This window comes from Castor canadensis, chromosome 9 (genome assembly GCF_047511655.1).
Source record: "Castor canadensis chromosome 9, mCasCan1.hap1v2, whole genome shotgun sequence".
Classification (NCBI taxonomy): Eukaryota; Metazoa; Chordata; class Mammalia; order Rodentia; family Castoridae; genus Castor; species Castor canadensis.
The window spans coordinates 55712930-55733865 of NC_133394.1; positions in this window are offsets into that span (position 1 = coordinate 55712930).

Consider the following 20936-nt stretch of genomic DNA (forward strand, 5'->3'; position numbering starts at 1 on the left):
TGGGAATACATGGCTCCTGGGTGGATATTAGAAGACCCTAGAAAGTCTCCAATGGGAACTGACCAAAAGCCATTGCTGTCCAACACACTAACAGATCTTTGCATTCCATGCCCTAAAGAAACGTTTCAAACATTCTTTTTCTCCTTATTTGCTGAAGCCCTGAATTTTCCCACCTGTATACACGGCTCCTGCTAAGGGAGTTCTCATTATGTTCCAAGTGGAACATGGCCTTTCACCTACCAGAAGCTCCCGGGGAACCATGCAAACACCACTTTGTGCACACAGTCATGGTCACTTGGGTTTGATCACACCCCTCATGACCAGCCTAAATCTACACTTAATTTTGTTCCAATAGGTGAAGGGTATCCAAAAGTAAATGAGAATGTTCATGTGGATGTCACCAATGCAGAGGAGGCAGTGGACTGCACATCTTCAACCAGATTCCATGATTCAATAGAGGAGGAAAAGGAGTCCCTTGATGAGCCAAGCCAGGATGATGCAATGCCAGGACCTTCACCCGAAGGCAAGCATGAGAGCATTCCTTCCATTGACCTGTCTCTGATCACGTCTATATTTCTATCAAGAAAATCATGACACATCTATTCTCCATGCAGCAAGGATGTGTGCTCAAGGCTGCATCCCTACCCTCACCCAGAATCAGACTAAGAATCATGTCTAAAATCTGAAGAAGGCCCAGACCCTTTCTAAAAGAAGTTTTATGTTCCTTTTCATTCCTCTCGGGAAACACGTGCTCTGTCCTCTATGTGCCCAGAGTACTTTCCATACATAGTTTTCTGTGCACCTGTCTGGGTGTCTCCCTGGCTTAAGGTTTCTAGAGTTGAGGTCTCACCTGTCCTCCCAAATGTGGGCATTCCCGGGGAAACTGTTGACAGAGCAGGAAAGGATCAACTGACTACATGACTTAGATGCGTGTAAAATGGAGGTTCTTGACTAAAGAGCTATGGTATGAGTTGGAATCTATCTTCAGGCCACAATGACCTTGGGCTTCTGACCTTCATTAACTGCATATTGCAGCACATGGTAAATTTTCTTCCCACATCCCTTTCAAACCTTGATCTGGGCTAGATCCCGAACTGCGCATTCACTGTCAGGAGTGTCGTAAGCTTACCTTTTGCCACTTTTTGCCTCCTGGAAATGGCCCTCAGTGATTTACTGATTACTTTGGATGTTTGGGAGTAGAACGGAACTTCTGATGAAAATATTGTGTTAGGGGCTGAGGGTCAATAAAGACAAGTGTAAAATTGATGAATTTAATTTTTACAGCCTGAGTTTGAGCATTGAGACCTGCAAACCCAAATTGATCCAGGCAGTTTAGCAGAGGGTTTCTTCCCATTTAGCTGCTCTCTGCCCTCATCTTGCCAAGGCAAAACCATACAGTTTCATCTATCACAATGACAACATGTACTCTCAAATCCAGGAACATACACCAAAAACGGCCTTCCCTAAAGCTTTCGATATAGTTAGGAAATTACCAGAGCTCATGTCAACTATCCTCATTCACAACCCTCTTCAAATTGAAGTGTATACAGGTTATGTCCAGGGCAGCCAGCATTCTTATATTCACATGGAAAAAATAGGGACTAATTGGGGAATTTTTACAAAAAACAATAGCAGGGAAACAAATTTGTATACAATTGAACCTTCATGTTTACATGCACTTTAAGACAAACTCTCCATATTGACAGAGGAATATCTCAAGGTTTGCAGAAGCTGTGTAATGTCTTCTTTCTTCACCTCTTCAATTGCCTAAATGGAATGTGCAGATATATAAGGCACATTGCCTAAAGGATATGTGCTAAGAAGAATGGTAGAAATAATGTTTGAGTTAGGTGCAGATTTTCTTTTCATATTCTGTTTGCCTGTAGCCTTCATGCATTTAGAAAAGTAGTACCATGGCACACAGAAGGGATGAAAATGAAAAAATGTGAGGGGACGATCCTTTGTTGCTTTATATTATTTTAAAATTTACCCTATTCAGGAGACAATAGAGATCCATTACCTAATATTTAGCTGGAAAACCTCATAGTAGCGGCCTAAAATTGTCAGGTATATGGGACCTATCTCTTCTTTCCTGGAAAGATTCCAACAACAAGTACGCATTCCAAATGGAAAAATCAAGTGGTAGATGACCTGTCTCCATGACATGGGGTCTACCCCATTCAAACCGATTTCTTTTCCTTCAAAACAGAGGTCAGGAAAATTATTTCCATGAATTCCAGCATGCTAAGCACATTCATCTGAAAAGCAGTGGGCCTGAAGGTGATGTGTCTTAGAATGTGGTCTATAAACGAATTACATAAGTGATTATAAGCACTGATGCAAGTGGGTATACATGGCTCCTGGGTGGATATTAGAAGACCCGAGAAAGTCTCCAATGGGAACTGACCAAAAGCCATTGCTGTCCAATACACTAACAGATCTTTACATTCCATGCAGGAAAGAAACGTTTCAGACATTCTTTTTCTCCTTATTTCCTGAAGCCCTGAATTTTCCCACCTGTATACAGGGCTCCTGCCAAGGGAGTTCTCGTTATGTTCCAAGTGGAACATGGCCTTTCACGTACCAGAAGCTCCCGGGGAACCATGCAAACACCACTTTGTGCACACAGTCATGGTCACTCGGGATTGATCACACCCCTCATGATCAGCCTAAATCTACACTTAATTTTGTTCCAATAGGTGAAGGGTATCCAAAAGTAAATGAGAATGTTCATGTGGAAGTCACCAATGCAGAGGAGACAGTGGACTGCACATCTTCAACCAGGTTCCATGATTCAATCGAGGAGGAAAAGGAGTCCCTTGATGAGCCAAGCCAGGATGATGCAATGCCAGGACCTTCACCCGAAGGCAAGCATGAGAGCATTCCTTCCATTGACCTGTCTCTGATCACGTCTATATTTCTATCAAGAATATCATGACACATCTATTCTCCGTGCAGCAAGGATGTGTGCTCAAGGCTGCATCCCTACCCTCACCCAGAATCAGACTAAGAATCATGTCTAAAATCTGAAGAAGGCCCAGACCCTTTCTAAAAGAAGTTTTATGTTCCTTTTCATTCCTCTCGGGAAACACGTGCTCTGTCCTCTATGTGCCCAGAGTACTTTCCATACATAGTTTTCTGTGCACCTGTCTGGGTGTCTCCCTGGCTTAAGATTTCTAGAGTTGAGGTCTCACCTGTCCTCCCAAATGTGGGCATTCCCGGGGAAACTGTTGACAGAGCAGGAAAGGATCAACTGACTGCATGACTTAGATGCGTGTAAAATGGAGGTTCTTGACTAAAGAGCTATGGTATGAGTTGGAATCTATCCTCAGGCCACAGTGACCTTGGGCTTCTGACCTTCATTAACTGCATATTGCAGCACATGGTAAATTTTCTTCCCACATCCCTTTCAAACCTTGATCTGGGCTAGATCCCGAAGTGCGCATTCACTGTCAGGAATGTCGTAACCTTACCTTTTGCCACTTTTTGCCTCCTGGAAATGGCCCTCAGTGATTTGCTGATTACTTTGGATGTTTGTTAGTAGAAGGGAACTTCTGATGAAAATATTGTGTTAGGGGCTGAGGGTCAATAAAGACAAGTGTAAAATTGATGAATTTAATTTTCACAGCCTGAGTTTGAGCATTGAGACCTGCAAACCCAAATTGATCCAGGCAGTTTAGCAGAGGGTTTCTTCCCATTTAGCTGCTCTCTCCCCTCATCTTGCCAAGGCAAAACCATACAGTTTCATCTATCACAATGACAACATGTACTCTCAAATCCAGGAACATACACCAAAAACGGCCTTCCCTAAAGCTTTCGATATAGTTAGGAAATTACCAGAGCTCATGTCAACTATCCTCATTCACAACCCTCTTCAAATTGAAGTGTATACAGGTTATGTCCAGGGCAGCCAGAATTCTTATGTTCACATGGAAAAAATAGGGACTAATTGGGGCATCTTTACACAAAACAATAGCAGGGAAACAAATTTGTATACAATTGAACCTTCATGTTTACATGCACTTTAAGACAAACTCTCCATATTGACAGAGGAATATCTCAAGGTTTGCAGAAGCTGTGTAATGTCTTCTTTCTTCACCTCTTCAATTGCCTAAATGGAATGTGCAGATATATAAGGCACATTGTCTAAAGGATATGTGCTAAGAAGAATGGTAGAAATAATGTTTGAGTTAGGTGCAGATTTTCTTTTCATATTCTGTTTGCCTGTAGCCTTCATGCATTTAGAAAAGTAGTACCATGGCACACAGAAGGGATGAAAATGAAAAAATGTGAGGGGACGATCCTTTGTTGCTTTATATTATTTTAAAATTTACCCTATTCAGGAGACAATAGAGATCCATTACCTAATATTTAGCTGGAAAACCTCATAGTAGCGGCCTAAAATTGTCAGGTATATGGGACCTATCTCTTCTTTCCAGGAAAGATTCCAACAACAAGTACGCATTCCAAATGGAAAAATCAAGTGGTAGATGACATGTCTCCATGACATGGGATCTGCCCCATTCAAAACCGATTTCTTTTCCTTCAAAAGAGAGGTCAGGAAAATTATTTCCATGAATCCCAGCATGCTAAGCACATTCATCTGAAAAGCAGTGGGCCTGAAGGTGATGTGTCTTAGAATGTGGTCTGTAAACGAATTACATAACTGATTATAAGCACTGATGCAAGTGGGAATACATGGCTCCTGGGTGGATACTAGAAGACCCAAGAAAGTCTCCAATGGGAACTGACCAAAAGCCATTGCTGTCCAACACACTAACAGATCTTTACATTCCATGCAGGAAAGAAACGTTTCAGACATTCTTTTTCTCCTTATTTCCTGAAGCCCTGAATTTTCCCACCTGTATACATGGCTCCTGCAAAGGGAGTTCTCATTATGTTCCAAGTGGAACATGGCCTTTCACCTACCAGAAGCTCCCGGGGAACCATGCAAACACCACTTTGTGCACACAGTCATGGTCACTTGGGATTGATCACACCGTCATGACCAGCCTAAATCTACACTTAATTTTGTTCCAATAGGTGAAGGGTATCCAAAAGTAAATGAGAATGTTCATGTGGATGTCACCAATGCAGAGGAGGCAGTGGACTGCACATCTTCAACCAGGTTCCATGATTCAATCGAGGAGGAAAAGGAGTCCCTTGATGAGCCAAGCCAGGATGATGCAATGCCAGGACCTTCACCCGAAGGCAAGCATGAGAGCATTCCTTCCATTGACCTGTCTCTGATCACGTCTATATTTCTATCAAGAAAATCATGACACATCTATTCTCCGTGCAGCAAGGATGTGTGCTCAAGGCTGCATCCCTACCCTCACCCAGAATCAGACTAAGAATCATGTCTAAAATCTGAAGAAGGCCCAGACCCTTTCTAAAAGAAGTTTTATGTTCCTTTTCATTCCTCTCGGGAAACACGTGCTCTGTCCTCTATGTGCCCAGAGTACTTTCCATACATAGTTTTCTGTGCACCTGTCTGGGTGTCTCCCTGGCTTAAGGTTTCTAGAGTTGAGGTCTCACCTGTCCTCCCAAATGTGGGCATTCCCGGGGAAACTGTTGACAGAGCAGGAAAGGATCAACTGACTGCATGACTTAGATGCGTGTAAAATGGAGGTTCTTGACTAAAGAGCTATGGTATGAGTTGGAATCTATCTTCAGGCCACAATGACCTTGGGCTTCTGACCTTCATTAACTGCATATTGCAGCACATGGTAAATTTTCTTCCCACATCCCTTTCAAACCTTGATCTGGGCTAGATCCCGAACTGCGCATTCACTGTCAGGAATGTCGTAAGCTTACCTTTTTCCACTTTTTGCCTCCTGGAAATGGCCCTCATTGATTTGCTGATTACTTTGGATGTTTGTTAGTAGAAGGGAACTTCTGATGAAAATATTGTGTTAGGGGCTGAGGGTCAATAAAGACCAGTGTAAAATTGATGAATTTAATTTTCACAGCCTGAGTTTGAGCATTGAGACCTGCAAACCCAAATTGATCCAGGCAGTGTAGCAGAGGGTTTCTTGCCATTTAGCTGCTCTCTCCCCTCATCTTGCCAAGGCAAAACCATACAGTTTCATCTATCACAATGACAACATGTACTCTCAAATCCAGGAACATACACCAAAAACGGCCTTCCCTAAAGCTTTCGATATAGTTAGGAAATTACCAGAGCTCATGTCAACTATCCTCATTCACAACCCTCTTCAAATTCAAGTGTATACAGGTTATGTCCAGGGGAGCCAGCAGTCTTATATTCACATGGAAAAAATAGGGACTAATTGGGGCATTTTTACACAAAACAATAGCAGGGAAACAAATTTGTATACAATTGAACCTTCATGTTTACATGCACTTTAAGACAAACTCTCCATATTGACAGAGGAATATCTCAAGGTTTGAAGAAGTTGTCTAATGTCTTCTTTCTTCACCTCTTCAATTGCGTAAATGGAATGTGCAGGTAGATAAGGCACATTGCCTAAAGGATATGTGCTAAGAAGAATGGTGGAAATAATGTTTGAGTTAGGTGCAGATTTTCTTTTCATATTCTGTTTGCCTGTAGAATTCATGCATTTAGAAAAGTAGTACCATGGCGCACAGAAGGGATGAAAATGAAAAATGTGAGGGGACGATCCTTTGTTGCTTTATATTATTTTAAAATTAACCCTATTCAGGAGACAATAGAGATCCATTACCTAATATTTAGCTGGAAAACCTCATAGTAGCGGCCTAAAATTGTCAGGTATATGGGACCTATCTCTTGTTTCCGGGAAAGATTCCAACAACAAGTACGCATTCCAAATGGAAAAATCAAGTGGTAGATGACCTGTCTCCATGACATGGGGTCTACCCCATTCAAACCGATTTCTTTTCCTTCAAAAGAGAGGTCAGGAAAATTATTTCCATGAGTCCCAGCATGCTAAGCACATTCATCTGAAAAGCAGTGGGCCTGAAGGTGATGTGTCTTAGAATGTGGTCGGTAAACGAATTACATAAGTGATTATAAGCACTGATGCAAGTGGGTATACATGGCTCCTGGGTGGATATTAGAAGACCCGAGAAAGTCTCCAATGGGAACTGACCAAAAGCCATTGCTGTCCAATACACTAACAGATCTTTACATTCCATGCAGGAAAGAAACGTTTCAGACATTCTTTTTCTCCTTATTTGCTGAAGCCCTGAATTTTCCCACCTGTATACACGGCTCCTGCCAAGGGAGTTCTCGTTATGTTCCAAGTGGAACATGGCCTTTCACGTACCAGAAGCTCCCGGGGAACCATGCAAACACCACTTTGTGCACACAGTCATGGTCACTTGGGATTGATCACACCCCTCATGATCAGCATAAATCTACACTTAATTTTGTTCCAATACGTGAAGGGTATCCAAAAGTAAATGAGAATGTTCATGTGGATGTCACCAATGCAGAGGAGGCAGTGGACTCCACATCTTCAACCAGGTTCCATGATTCAATCGAGGAGGAAAAGGAGTCCCTTGATGAGCCAAGCCAGGATGATGCAATGCCAGGACCTTCACCCGAAGGCAAGCATGAGAGCATTCCTTCCATTGACCTGTCTCTGATCACGTCTATATTTCTATCAAGAAAATCATGACACATCTATTCTCCGTGCAGCAAGGATGTGTGCTCAAGGCTGCATCCCTACCCTCACCCAGAATCAGACTAAGAATCATGTCTAAAATCTGAAGAAGGCCCAGACCCTTTCTAAAAGAAGTTTTATGTTCCTTTTCATTCCTCTCGGGAAACACGTGCTCTGTCCTCTATGTGCCCAGAGTACTTTCCATACATAGTTTTCTGTGCACCTGTCTGGGTGTCTCCCTGGCTTAAGATTTCTAGAGTTGAGGTCTCACCTGTCCTCCCAAATGTGGGCATTCCCGGGGAAACTGTTGACAGAGCAGGAAAGGATCAACTGACTGCATGACTTAGATGCGTGTAAAATGGAGGTTCTTGACTAAAGAGCTATGGTATGAGTTGGAATCTATCCTCAGGCCACAGTGACCTTGGGCTTCTGACCTTCATTAACTGCATATTGCAGCACATGGTAAATTTTCTTCCCACATCCCTTTCAAACCTTGATCTGGGCTAGATCCCGAACTGCGCATTCACTGTCAGGAATGTCGTAAGCTTACCTTTTGCCACTTTTTGCCTCCTGGAAATGGCCCTCAGTGATTTTCTGATTACTTTGGATGTTTGGGAGTAGAAGGGAACGTCTGATGAAAATATTGTGTTAGGGGCTGAGGGTCAATAAAGACAAGTGTAAAATTGATGAATTTAATTTTCACAGCCTGAGTTTGAGCATTGAGACCTGCAAACCCAAATTGATCCAGGCAGTGTAGCAGAGGGTTTCTTGCCATTTAGCTGCTCTCTCCCCTCATCTTGCCAAGGCAAAACCATACAGTTTCATCTATCACAATGACAACATGTACTCTCAAATCCAGGAACATACACCAAAAACGGCCTTCCCTAAAGCTTTCGATATAGTTAGGAAATTACCAGAGCTCATGTCAACTATCCTCATTCACAACCCTCTTCAAATTGAAGTGTATACAGGTTATGTCCAGGGCAGCCAGCATTCTTATATTCACATGGAAAAAATAGGGACTAATTGGGGCATTTTTACACAAAACAATAGCAGGGAAACAAATTTGTATACAATTGAACCTTCATGTTTACATGCACTTTAAGACAAACTCTCCATATTGACAGAGGAATATCTCAAGGTTTGCAGAAGCTGTGTAATGTCTTCTTTCTTCACCTCTTCAATTGCCTAAATGGAATGTGCAGATATATAAGGCACATTGCCTAAAGGATATGTGCTAAGAAGAATGGTAGAAATAATGTTTGAGTTAGGTGCAGATTTTCTTTTCATATTCTGTTTGCCTGTAGCCTTCATGCATTTAGAAAAGTAGTACCATGGCACACAGAAGGGATGAAAATGAAAAAATGTGAGGGGACGATCCTTTGTTGCTTTATATTATTTTAAAATTTACCCTATTCAGGAGACAATAGAGATCCATTACCTAATATTTAGCTGGAAAACCTCATAGTAGCGGCCTAAAATTGTCAGGTATATGGGACCTATCTCTTCTTTCCTGGAAAGATTCCAACAACAAGTACGCATTCCAAATGGAAAAATCAAGTGGTAGATGACCTGTCTCCATGACATGGGGTCTACCCCATTCAAACCGATTTCTTTTCCTTCAAAAGAGAGGTCAGGAAAATTATTTCCATGAATTCCAGCATGCTAAGCACATTCATCTGAAAAGCAGTGGGCCTGAAGGTGATGTGTCTTAGAATGTGGTCTATAAACGAATTACATAAGTGATTATAAGCACTGATGCAAGTGGGTATACATGGCTCCTGGGTGGATATTAGAAGACCCGAGAAAGTCTCCAATGGGAACTGACCAAAAGCCATTGCTGTCCAATACACTAACAGATCTTTACATTCCATGCAGGAAAGAAACGTTTCAGACATTCTTTTTCTCCTTATTTCCTGAAGCCCTGAATTTTCCCACCTGTATACATGGCTCCTGCCAAGGGAGTTCTCGTTATGTTCCAAGTGGAACATGGCCTTTCACGTACCAGAAGCTCCCGGGGAACCATGCAAACACCACTTTGTGCACACAGTCATGGTCACTAGGGATTGATCACACCACTCATGATCAGCCTAAATCTACACTTAATTTTGTTCCAATAGGTGAAGGGTATCCAAAAGTAAATGAGAATGTTCATGTGGATGTCACCAATGCAGAGGAGACAGTGGACTGCACATCTTCAACCATTTTCCATGATTCAATCGAGGAGGAAAAGGAGTCCCTTGATGAGCCAAGCCAGGATGATGCAATGCCAGGACCTTCACCCGAAGGCAAGCATGAGAGCATTCCTTCCATTGACCTGTCTCTGATCACGTCTATATTTCTATCAAGAATATCATGACACATCTATTCTCCGTGCAGCAAGGATGTGTGCTCAAGGCTGCATCCCTACCCTCACCCAGAATCAGACTAAGAATCATGTCTAAAATCTGAAGAAGGCCCAGACCCTTTCTAAAAGAAGTTTTATGTTCCTTTTCATTCCTCTCGGGAAACACGTGCTCTGTCCTCTATGTGCCCAGAGTACTTTCCATACATAGTTTTCTGTGCACCTGTCTGGGTGTCTCCCTGGCTTAAGATTTCTAGAGTTGAGGTCTCACCTGTCCTCCCAAATGTGGGCATTCCCGGGGAAACTGTTGACAGAGCAGGAAAGGATCAACTGACTGCATGACTTAGATGCGTGTAAAATGGAGGTTCTTGACTAAAGAGCTATGGTATGAGTTGGAATCTATCCTCAGGCCACAGTGACCTTGGGCTTCTGACCTTCATTAACTGCATATTGCAGCACATGGTAAATTTTCTTCCCACATCCCTTTCAAACCTTGATCTGGGCTAGATCCCGAAGTGCGCATTCACTGTCAGGAATGTCGTAACCTTACCTTTTGCCACTTTTTGCCTCCTGGAAATGGCCCTCAGTGATTTGCTGATTACTTTGGATGTTTGTTAGTAGAAGGGAACTTCTGATGAAAATATTGTGTTAGGGGCTGAGGGTCAATAAAGACAAGTGTAAAATTGATGAATTTAATTTTCACAGCCTGAGTTTGAGCATTGAGACCTGCAAACCCAAATTGATCCAGGCAGTTTAGCAGAGGGTTTCTTGCCATTTAGCTGCTCTCTCCCCTCATCTTGCCAAGGCAAAACCATACAGTTTCATCTATCACAATGACAACATGTACTCTCAAATCCAGGAACATACACCAAAAACGGCCTTCCCTAAAGCTTTCGATATAGTTAGGAAATTACCAGAGCTCATGTCAACTATCCTCATTCACAACCCTCTTCAAATTGAAGTGTATACAGGTTATGTCCAGGGCAGCCAGAATTCTTATGTTCACATGGAAAAAATAGGGACTAATTGGGGCATCTTTACACAAAACAATAGCAGGGAAACAAATTTGTATACAATTGAACCTTCATGTTTACATGCACTTTAAGACAAACTCTCCATATTGACAGAGGAATATCTCAAGGTTTGAAGAAGTTGTCTAATGTCTTCTTTCTTCACCTCTTCAATTGCGTAAATGGAATGTGCAGGTAGATAAGGCACATTGCCTAAAGGATATGTGCTAAGAAGAATGGTGGAAATAATGTTTGAGTTAGGTGCAGATTTTCTTTTCATATTCTGTTTGCCTGTAGCCTTCATGCATTTAGAAAAGTAGTACCATGGCGCACAGAAGGGATGAAAATGAAAAATGTGAGGGGACGATCCTTTGTTGCTTTATATTATTTTAAAATTAACCCTATTCAGGAGACAATAGAGATCCATTACCTAATATTTAGCTGGAAAACCTCATAGTAGCGGCCTAAAATTGTCAGGTATATGGGACCTATCTCTTGTTTCCGGGAAAGATTCCAACAACAAGAACGCATTCCAAATGGAAAAATCAAGTGGTAGATGACCTGTCTCCATGACATGGGGTCTACCCCATTCAAACCGATTTCTTTTCCTTCAAAAGAGAGGTCAGGAAAATTATTTCCATGAGTCCCAGCATGCTAAGCACATTCATCTGAAAAGCAGTGGGCCTGAAGGTGATGTGTCTTAGAATGTGGTCGGTAAACGAATTACATAAGTGATTATAAGCACTGATGCAAGTGGGTATACATGGCTCCTGGGTGGATATTAGAAGACCCGAGAAAGTCTCCAATGGGAACTGACCAAAAGCCATTGCTGTCCAATACACTAACAGATCTTTACATTCCATGCAGGAAAGAAACGTTTCAGACATTCTTTTTCTCCTTATTTGCTGAAGCCCTGAGTTTTCCCACCTGTATACACGGCTCCTGCCAAGGGAGTTCTCGTTATGTTCCAAGTGGAACATGGCCTTTCACGTACCAGAAGCTCCCGGGGAACCATGCAAACACCACTTTGTGCACACAGTCATGGTCACTTGGGATTGATCACACCCCTCATGATCAGCATAAATCTACACTTAATTTTGTTCCAATACGTGAAGGGTATCCAAAAGTAAATGAGAATGTTCATGTGGATGTCACCAATGCAGAGGAGGCAGTGGACTCCACATCTTCAACCAGGTTCCATGATTCAATCGAGGAGGAAAAGGAGTCCCTTGATGAGCCAAGCCAGGATGATGCAATGCCAGGACCTTCACCCGAAGGCAAGCATGAGAGCATTCCTTCCATTGACCTGTCTCTGATCACGTCTATATTTCTATCAAGAAAATCATGACACATCTATTCTCCGTGCAGCAAGGATGTGTGCTCAAGGCTGCATCCCTACCCTCACCCAGAATCAGACTAAGAATCATGTCTAAAATCTGAAGAAGGCCCAGACCCTTTCTAAAAGAAGTTTTATGTTCCTTTTCATTCCTCTCGGGAAACACGTGCTCTGTCCTCTATGTGCCCAGAGTACTTTCCATACATAGTTTTCTGTGCACCTGTCTGGGTGTCTCCCTGGCTTAAGATTTCTAGAGTTGAGGTCTCACCTGTCCTCCCAAATGTGGGCATTCCCGGGGAAACTGTTGACAGAGCAGGAAAGGATCAACTGACTGCATGACTTAGATGCGTGTAAAATGGAGGTTCTTGACTAAAGAGCTATGGTACGAGTTGGAATCTATCCTCAGGCCACAGTGACCTTGGGCTTCTGACCTTCATTAACTGCATATTGCAGCACATGGTAAATTTTCTTCCCACATCCCTTTCAAACCTTGATCTGGGCTAGATCCCGAAGTGCGCATTCACTGTCAGGAATGTCGTAACCTTACCTTTTGCCACTTTTTGCCTCCTGGAAATGGCCCTCAGTGATTTGCTGATTACTTTGGATGTTTGTTAGTAGAAGGGAACTTCTGATGAAAATATTGTGTTAGGGGCTGAGGGTCAATAAAGACAAGTGTAAAATTGATGAATTTAATTTTCACAGCCTGAGTTTGAGCATTGAGACCTGCAAACCCAAATTGATCCCGGCAGTTTAGCAGAGGGTTTCTTGCCATTTAGCTGCTCTCTCCCCTCATCTTGCCAAGGCAAAACCATACAGTTTCATCTATCACAATGACAACATGTACTCTCAAATCCAGGAACATACACCAAAAACGGCCTTCCCTAAAGCTTTCGATATAGTTAGGAAATTACCAGAGCTCATGTCAACTATCCTCATTCACAACCCTCTTCAAATTGAAGTGTATACAGGTTATGTCCAGGGCAGCCAGAATACTTATGTTCACATGGAAAAAATAGGGACTAATTGGGGCATCTTTACACAAAACAATAGCAGGGAAACAAATTTGTATACAATTGAACCTTCATGTTTACATGCACTTTAAGACAAACTCTCCATATTGACAGAGGAATATCTCAAGGTTTGCAGAAGCTGTGTAATGTCTTCTTTCTTCACCTCTTCAATTGCCTAAATGGAATGTGCAGATATATAAGGCACATTGTCTAAAGGATATGTGCTAAGAAGAATGGTAGAAATAATGTTTGAGTTAGGTGCAGATTTTCTTTTCATATTCTGTTTGCCTGTAGCCTTCATGCATTTAGAAAAGTAGTACCATGGCACACAGAAGGGATGAAAATGAAAAAATGTGAGGGGACGATCCTTTGTTGCTTTATATTATTTTAAAATTTACCCTATTCAGGAGACAATAGAGATCCATTACCTAATATTTAGCTGGAAAACCTCATAGTAGCGGCCTAAAACTGTCAGGTATATGGGACCTATCTCTTCTTTCCTGGAAAGATTCCAACAACAAGTACGCATTCCAAATGGAAAAATCAAGTGGTACATGACATGTCTCCATGACATGGGATCTGCCCCATTCAAAACCGATTTCTTTTCCTTCAAAAGAGAGGTCAGGAAAATTATTTCCATGAATCCCAGCATGCTAAGCACATTCATCTGAAAAGCAGTGGGCCTGAAGGTGATGTGTCTTAGAATGTGGTCTGTAAACGAATTACATACCTGATTATAAGCACTTATGCAAGTGGGAATACATGGCTCCTGGGTGGATATTAGAAGACCCGAGAAAGTCTCCAATGGGAACTGACCAAAAGCCATTGCTGTCCAACACACTAACAGATCTTTACATTCCATGCAGGAAAGAAACGTTTAAGACATTCTTTTTCTCCTTATTTCCTGAAGCCCTGAATTTTCCCACCTGTATACATGGCTCCTGCAAAGGGAGTTCTCATTATGTTCCAAGTGGAACATGGCCTTTCACCTACCAGAAGCTCCCGGGGAACCATGCAAACACCACTTTGTGCACACAGTCATGGTCACTTGGGTTTGATCACACCCCTCATGACCAGCCTAAATCTACACTTAATTTTGTTCCAATAGGTGAAGGGTATTCAAAAGTAAATGAGAATGTTCATGTGGATGTCACCAATGCAGAGGAGGCAGTGGACTGCACATCTTCAACCAGGTTCCATGATTCAATCGAGGAGGAAAAGGAGTCCCTTGATGAGCCAAGCCAGGATGATGCAATGCCAGGACCTTCACCCGAAGGCAAGCATGAGAGCATTCCTTCCATTGACCTGTCTCTGATCACGTCTATATTTCTATCAAGAAAATCATGACACATCTATTCTCCGTGCAGCAAGGATATGTGCTCAAGGCTGCATCCCTACCCTCACCCAGAATCAGACTAAGAATCATGTCTAAAATGTGAAGAAGGCCCAGACCCTTTCTAAAAGAAGTTTTATGTTCCTTTTCATTCCTCTCGGGAAACACGTGCTCTGTCCTCTATGTGCCCAGAGTACTTTCCATACATAGTTTTCTGTGCACCTGTCTGGGTGTCTCCCTGGCTTAAGGTTTCTAGAGTTGAGGTCTCACCTGTCCTCCCAAATGTGGGCATTCCCGGGGAAACTGTTGACAGAGCAGGAAAGGATCAACTGACTGCATGACTTAGATGCGTGTAAAATGGAGGTTCTTGACTAAAGAGCTATGGTATGAGTTGGAATCTATCTTCAGGCCACAATGACCTTGGGCTTCTGACCTTCATTAACTGCATATTGCAGCACATGGTAAATTTTCTTCCCACATCCCTTTCAAACCTTGATCTGGGCTAGATCCCGAAGTGCGCATTCACTGTCAGGAATGTCGTAAGCTTACCTTTTGCCACTTTTTGCCTCCTGGAAATGGCCCTCAGTGATTTGCTGATTACTTTGGATGTTTGTTAGTAGAAGGGAACTTCTGATGAAAATATTGTGTTAGGGGCTGAGGGTCAATAAAGACCAGTGTAAAATTGATGAATTTAATTTTCACAGCCTGAGTTTGAGCATTGAGACCTGCAAACCCAAATTGATCCAGGCAGTGTAGCAGAGGGTTTCTTGCCATTTAGCTCCTCTCTCCCCTCATCTTGCCAAGGCAAAACCATACAGTTTCATCTATCACAATGACAACATGTACTCTCAAATCCAGAAACATACACCAAAAACGGCCTTCCCTAAAGATTTCGATATAGTTAGGAAATTACCAGAGCTCATGTCAACTATCCTCATTCACAACCCTCTTCAAATTCAAGTGTATACAGGTTATGTCCAGGGGAGCCAGCAGTCTTATATTCACATGGAAAAAATAGGGACTAATTGGGGCATTTTTACACAAAACAATAGCAGGGAAACAAATTTGTATACAATTGAACCTTCATGTTTACATGCACTTTAAGACAAACTCTCCATATTGACAGAGGAATATCTCAAGGTTTGAAGAAGTTGTCTAATGTCTTCTTTCTTCACCTCTTCAATTGCGTAAATGGAATGTGCAGGTAGATAAGGCACATTGCCTAAAGGATATGTGCTAAGAAGAATGGTGGAAATAATGTTTGACTTAGGTGCAGATTTTCTTTTCATATTCTGTTTGCCTGTAGCCTTCATGCATTTAGAAAAGTAGTACCATGGCGCACAGAAGGGATGAAAATGAAAAATGTGAGGGGACGATCCTTTGTTGCTTTATATTATTTTAAAATTAACCCTATTCAGGAGACAATAGAGATCCATTACCTAATATTTAGCTGGAAAACCTCATAGTAGCGGCCTAAAATTGTCAGGTATATGGGACCTATCTCTTGTTTCCGGGAAAGATTCCAACAACAAGTACGCATTCCAAATGGAAAAATCAAGTGGTAGATGACCTGTCTCCATGACATGGGGTCTACCCCATTCAAACCGATTTCTTTTCCTTCAAAAGAGAGGTCAGGAAAATTATTTCCATGAGTCCCAGCATGCTAAGCACATTCATCTGAAAAGCAGTGGGCCTGAAGGTGATGTGTCTTAGAATGTGGTCGGTAAACGAATTACATAAGTGATTATAAGCACTGATGCAAGTGGGTATACATGGCTCCTGGGTGGATACTAGAATACCCGAGAAAGTCTCCAATGGGAACTGACCAAAAGCCATTGCTGTCCAACACACTAACAGATCTTTACATTCCATGCAGGAAAGAAACGTTTCAGACATTCTTTTTCTCCTTATTTGCTGAAGCCCTGAATTTTCCCACCTGTATACACGGCTCCTGCCAAGGGAGTTCTCGTTATGTTCCAAGTGGAACATGGCCTTTCACGTACCAGAAGCTCCCGGGGAACCATGCAAACACCACTTTGTGCACACAGTCATGGTCACTTGGGATTGATCACACCCCTCATGATCAGCATAAATCTACACTTAATTTTGTTCCAATACGTGAAGGGTATCCAAAAGTAAATGAGAATGTTCATGTGGATGTCACCAATGCAGAGGAGGCAGTGGACTGCACATCTTCAACCAGGTTCCATGATTCAATCGAGGAGGAAAAGGAGTCCCTTGATGAGCCAAGCCAGGATGATGCAATGCCAGGACCTTCACCCGAAGGCAAGCATGAGAGCATTCCTTCCATTGACCTGTCTCTGATCACGTCTATATTTCTATCAAGAAAATCATGACACATCTATTCTCCGTGCAGCAAGGATGTGTGCTCAAGGCTGCATCCCTACCCTCACCCAGAATCAGACTAAGAATCATGTCTAAAATCTGAAGAAGGCCCAGACCCTTTCTAAAAGAAGTTTTATGTTCCTTTTCATTCCTCTCGGGAAACACGTGCTCTGTCCTCTATGTGCCCAGAGTACTTTCCATACATAGTTTTCTGTGCACCTGTCTGGGTGTCTCCCTGGCTTAAGATTTCTAGAGTTGAGGTCTCACCTGTCCTCCCAAATGTGGGCATTCCCGGGGAAACTGTTGACAGAGCAGGAAAGGATCAACTGACTGCATGACTTAGATGCGTGTAAAATGGAGGTTCTTGACTAAAGAGCTATGATATGAGTTGGAATCTATCCTCAGGCCACAGTGACCTTGGGCTTCTGACCTTCATTAACTGCATATTGCAGCACATGGTAAATTTTCTTCCCACATCCCTTTCAAACCTTGATCTGGGCTAGATCCCGAACTGCGCATTCACTGTCAGGAATGTCGTAAGCTTACCTTTTGCCACTTTTTGCCTCCTGGAAATGGCCCTCAGTGATTTGCTGATTACTTTGGATGTTTGGGAGTAGAAGGGAACGTCTGATGAAAATATTGTGTTAGGGGCTGAGGGTCAATAAAGACAAGTGTAAAATTGATGAATTTAATTTTCACAGCCTGAGTTTGAGCATTGAGACCTGCAAACCCAAATTGATCCAGGCAATTTAGCAGAGGGTTTCTTCCCATTTAGCTGCTCTCTCCCCTCATCTTGCCAAGGCAAAACCATACAGTTTCATCTATCACAATGACAACATGTACTCTCAAATCCAGGAACATACACCAAAAACGGCCTTCCCTAAAGCTTTCGATATAGTTAGGAAATTACCAGAGCTCATGTCAACTATCCTCATTCACAACCCTCTTCAAATTGAAGTGTATACAGGTTATGTCCAGGGCAGCCAGCATTCTTATTTTAACATGGAAAAAATAGGGACTAATTGGGGCATTTTTACACAAAACAATAGCAGGGAAACAAATTTGTATACAATTGAACCTTCATGTTTACATGCACTTTAAGACAAACTCTCCATATTGACAGAGGAATATCTCAAGGTTTGCAGAAGCTGTGTAATGTCTTCTTTCTTCACCTCTTCAATTGCCTAAATGGAATGTGCAGATATATAAGGCACATTGCCTAAAGGATATGTGCTAAGAAGAATGGTAGAAATAATGTTTGAGTTAGGTGCAGATTTTCTTTTCATATTCTGTTTGCCTGTAACCTTCATGCATTTAGAAAAGTAGTACCATGGCACACAGAAGGGATGAAAATGAAAAAAAATGAGGGGACGATCCTTTGTTGCTTTATATTATTTTAAAATTTACCCTATTCAGGAGACAATAGAGATCCATTACCTAATATTTAGCTGGAAAACCTCATAGTAGCGGCCTAAAATTGTCAGGTATATGGGACCTATCTCTTCTTTCCAGGAAAGATTCCAACAACAAGTACGCATTCCAAATGGAAAAATCAAGTGGTAGATGACCTGTCTCCATGACATGGGGTCTGCCCCATTCAAAACCGATTTCTTTTCCTTCAAAAGAGAGGTCAGGAAAATTATTTCCATGAATCCCAGCATGCTAAGCACATTCATCTGAAAAGCAGTGGGCCTGAAGGTGATGTGTCTTAGAATGTGGTCGGTAAACGAATTACATAACTGATTATAAGCACTGATGCAAGTGGGAATACATGGCTCCTGGGTGGATATTAGAAGACCCAAGAAAGTCTCCAATGGGAACTGACCAAAAGCCATTGCTGTCCAACACACTAACAGATCTTTACATTCCATGCAGGAAAGAACCGTTTCAGACATTCTTTTTCTCCTTATTTCCTGAAGCCCTGAATTTTCCCACCTGTATACATGGCTCCTGCAAAGGGAGTTCTCATTATGTTCCAAGTGGAACATGGCCTTTCACCTACCAGAAGCTCCCGGGGAACCATGCAAACACCACTTTGTGCACACAGTCATGGTCACTTGGGATTGATCACACCCCTCATGACCAGCCTAAATCTACACTTAATTTTGTTCCAATAGGTGAAGGGTATCCAAAAGTAAATGAGAATGTTCATGTGGATGTCACCAATGCAGAGGAGGCAGTGGACTGCACATCTTCAACCAGGTTCCATGATTCAATCGAGGAGGAAAAGGAGTCCCTTGATGAGCCAAGCCAGGATGATGCAATGCCAGGACCTTCACCCGAAGGCAAGCATGAGAGCATTCCTTCCATTGACCTGTCTCTGATCACGTCTATATTTCTATCAAGAAAATCATGACACATCTATTCTCCGTGCAGCAAGGATGTGTGCTCAAGGCTGCATCCCTACCCTCACCCAGAATCAGACTAAGAATCATGTCTAAAATCTGAAGAAGGCCCAGACCCTTTCTAAAAGAAGTTTTATGTTCCTTTTCATTCCTCTCGGGAAACACGTGCTCTGTCCTCTATGTGCCCAGAGTACTTTCCATACATAGTTTTCTGTGCACCTGTCTGGGTGTCTCCCTGGCTTAAGATTTCTAGAGTTGAGGTCTCACCTGTCCTCCCAAATGTGGGCATTCCCGGGGAAACTGTTGACAGAGCAGGAAAGGATCAACTGACTGCATGACTTAGATGCGTGTAAAATGGAGGTTCTTGACTAAAGAGCTATGGTATGAGTTGGAATCTATCCTCAGGCCACAGTGACCTTGGGCTTCTGACCTTCATTAACTGCATATTGCAGCACATGGTAAATTTTCTTCCCACATCCCTTTCAAACCTTGATCTGGGCTAGATCCCGAAGTGCGCATTCACTGTCAGGAATGTCGTAACCTTACCTTTTGCCACTTTTTGCCTCCTGGAAATGGCCCTCAGTGATTTGCTGATTACTTTGGATGTTTGGGAGTAGAAGGGAACGTCTGATGAAAATATTGTGTTAGGGGCTGAGGGTCAATAAAGACAAGTGTAAAATTGATGAATTTAATTTTCACAGCCTGAGTTTGAGCATTGAGACCTGCAAACCCAAATTGATCCAGGCAGTTTAGCAGAGGGTTTCTTGCCATTTAGCTGCTCTCTCCCCTCATCTTGCCAAGGCAAAACCATACAGTTTCATCTATCACAATGACAACATGTACTCTCAAATCCAGGAACATACACCAAAAACGGCCTTCCCTAAAGCTTTCGATATAGTTAGGAAATTACCAGAGCTCATGTCAACTATCCTCATTCACAACCCTCTTCAAATTGAAGTGTATACAGGTTATGTCCAGGGCAGCCAGCATTCTTATTTTAACATGGAAAAAATAGGGACTAATTGGGGCATTTTTACACAAAACAATAGCAGGGAAACAAATTTGTATACAATTGAACCTTCATGTTTACATGCACTTTAAGACAAACTCTCCATATTGACAGAGGAATATCTCAAGGTTTGCAGAAGCTGTGTAATGTCTTCTTTCTTCACCTCTTCAATTGCCTAAATGGAATGTGCATATATATAAGGCACATTGCCTAAAGGATATGTGCTAAGAAGAATGGTAGAAATAATGTTTGAGTTAGGTGCAGATTTTCTTTTCATATTCTGTTTGCCTGTAACCTTCATGCATTTAGAAAAGTAGTACCATGGCACACAGAAGGGATGAAAATGAAAAAATGTGAGGGGACGATCCTTTGTTGCTTTATATTATTTTAAAATTTACCCTATTCAGGAGACAATAGAGATCCATTACCTAATATTTAGCTGGAAAACCTCATAGTAGCGGCCTAAAATTGTCAGGTATATGGGACCTATCTCTTGTTTCCGGGAAAGATTCCAACAACAAGTACGCATTCCAAATGGAAAAAACAAGTGGTAGATGACCTGTCTCCATGACATGGGGTCTGCCCCATTCAAA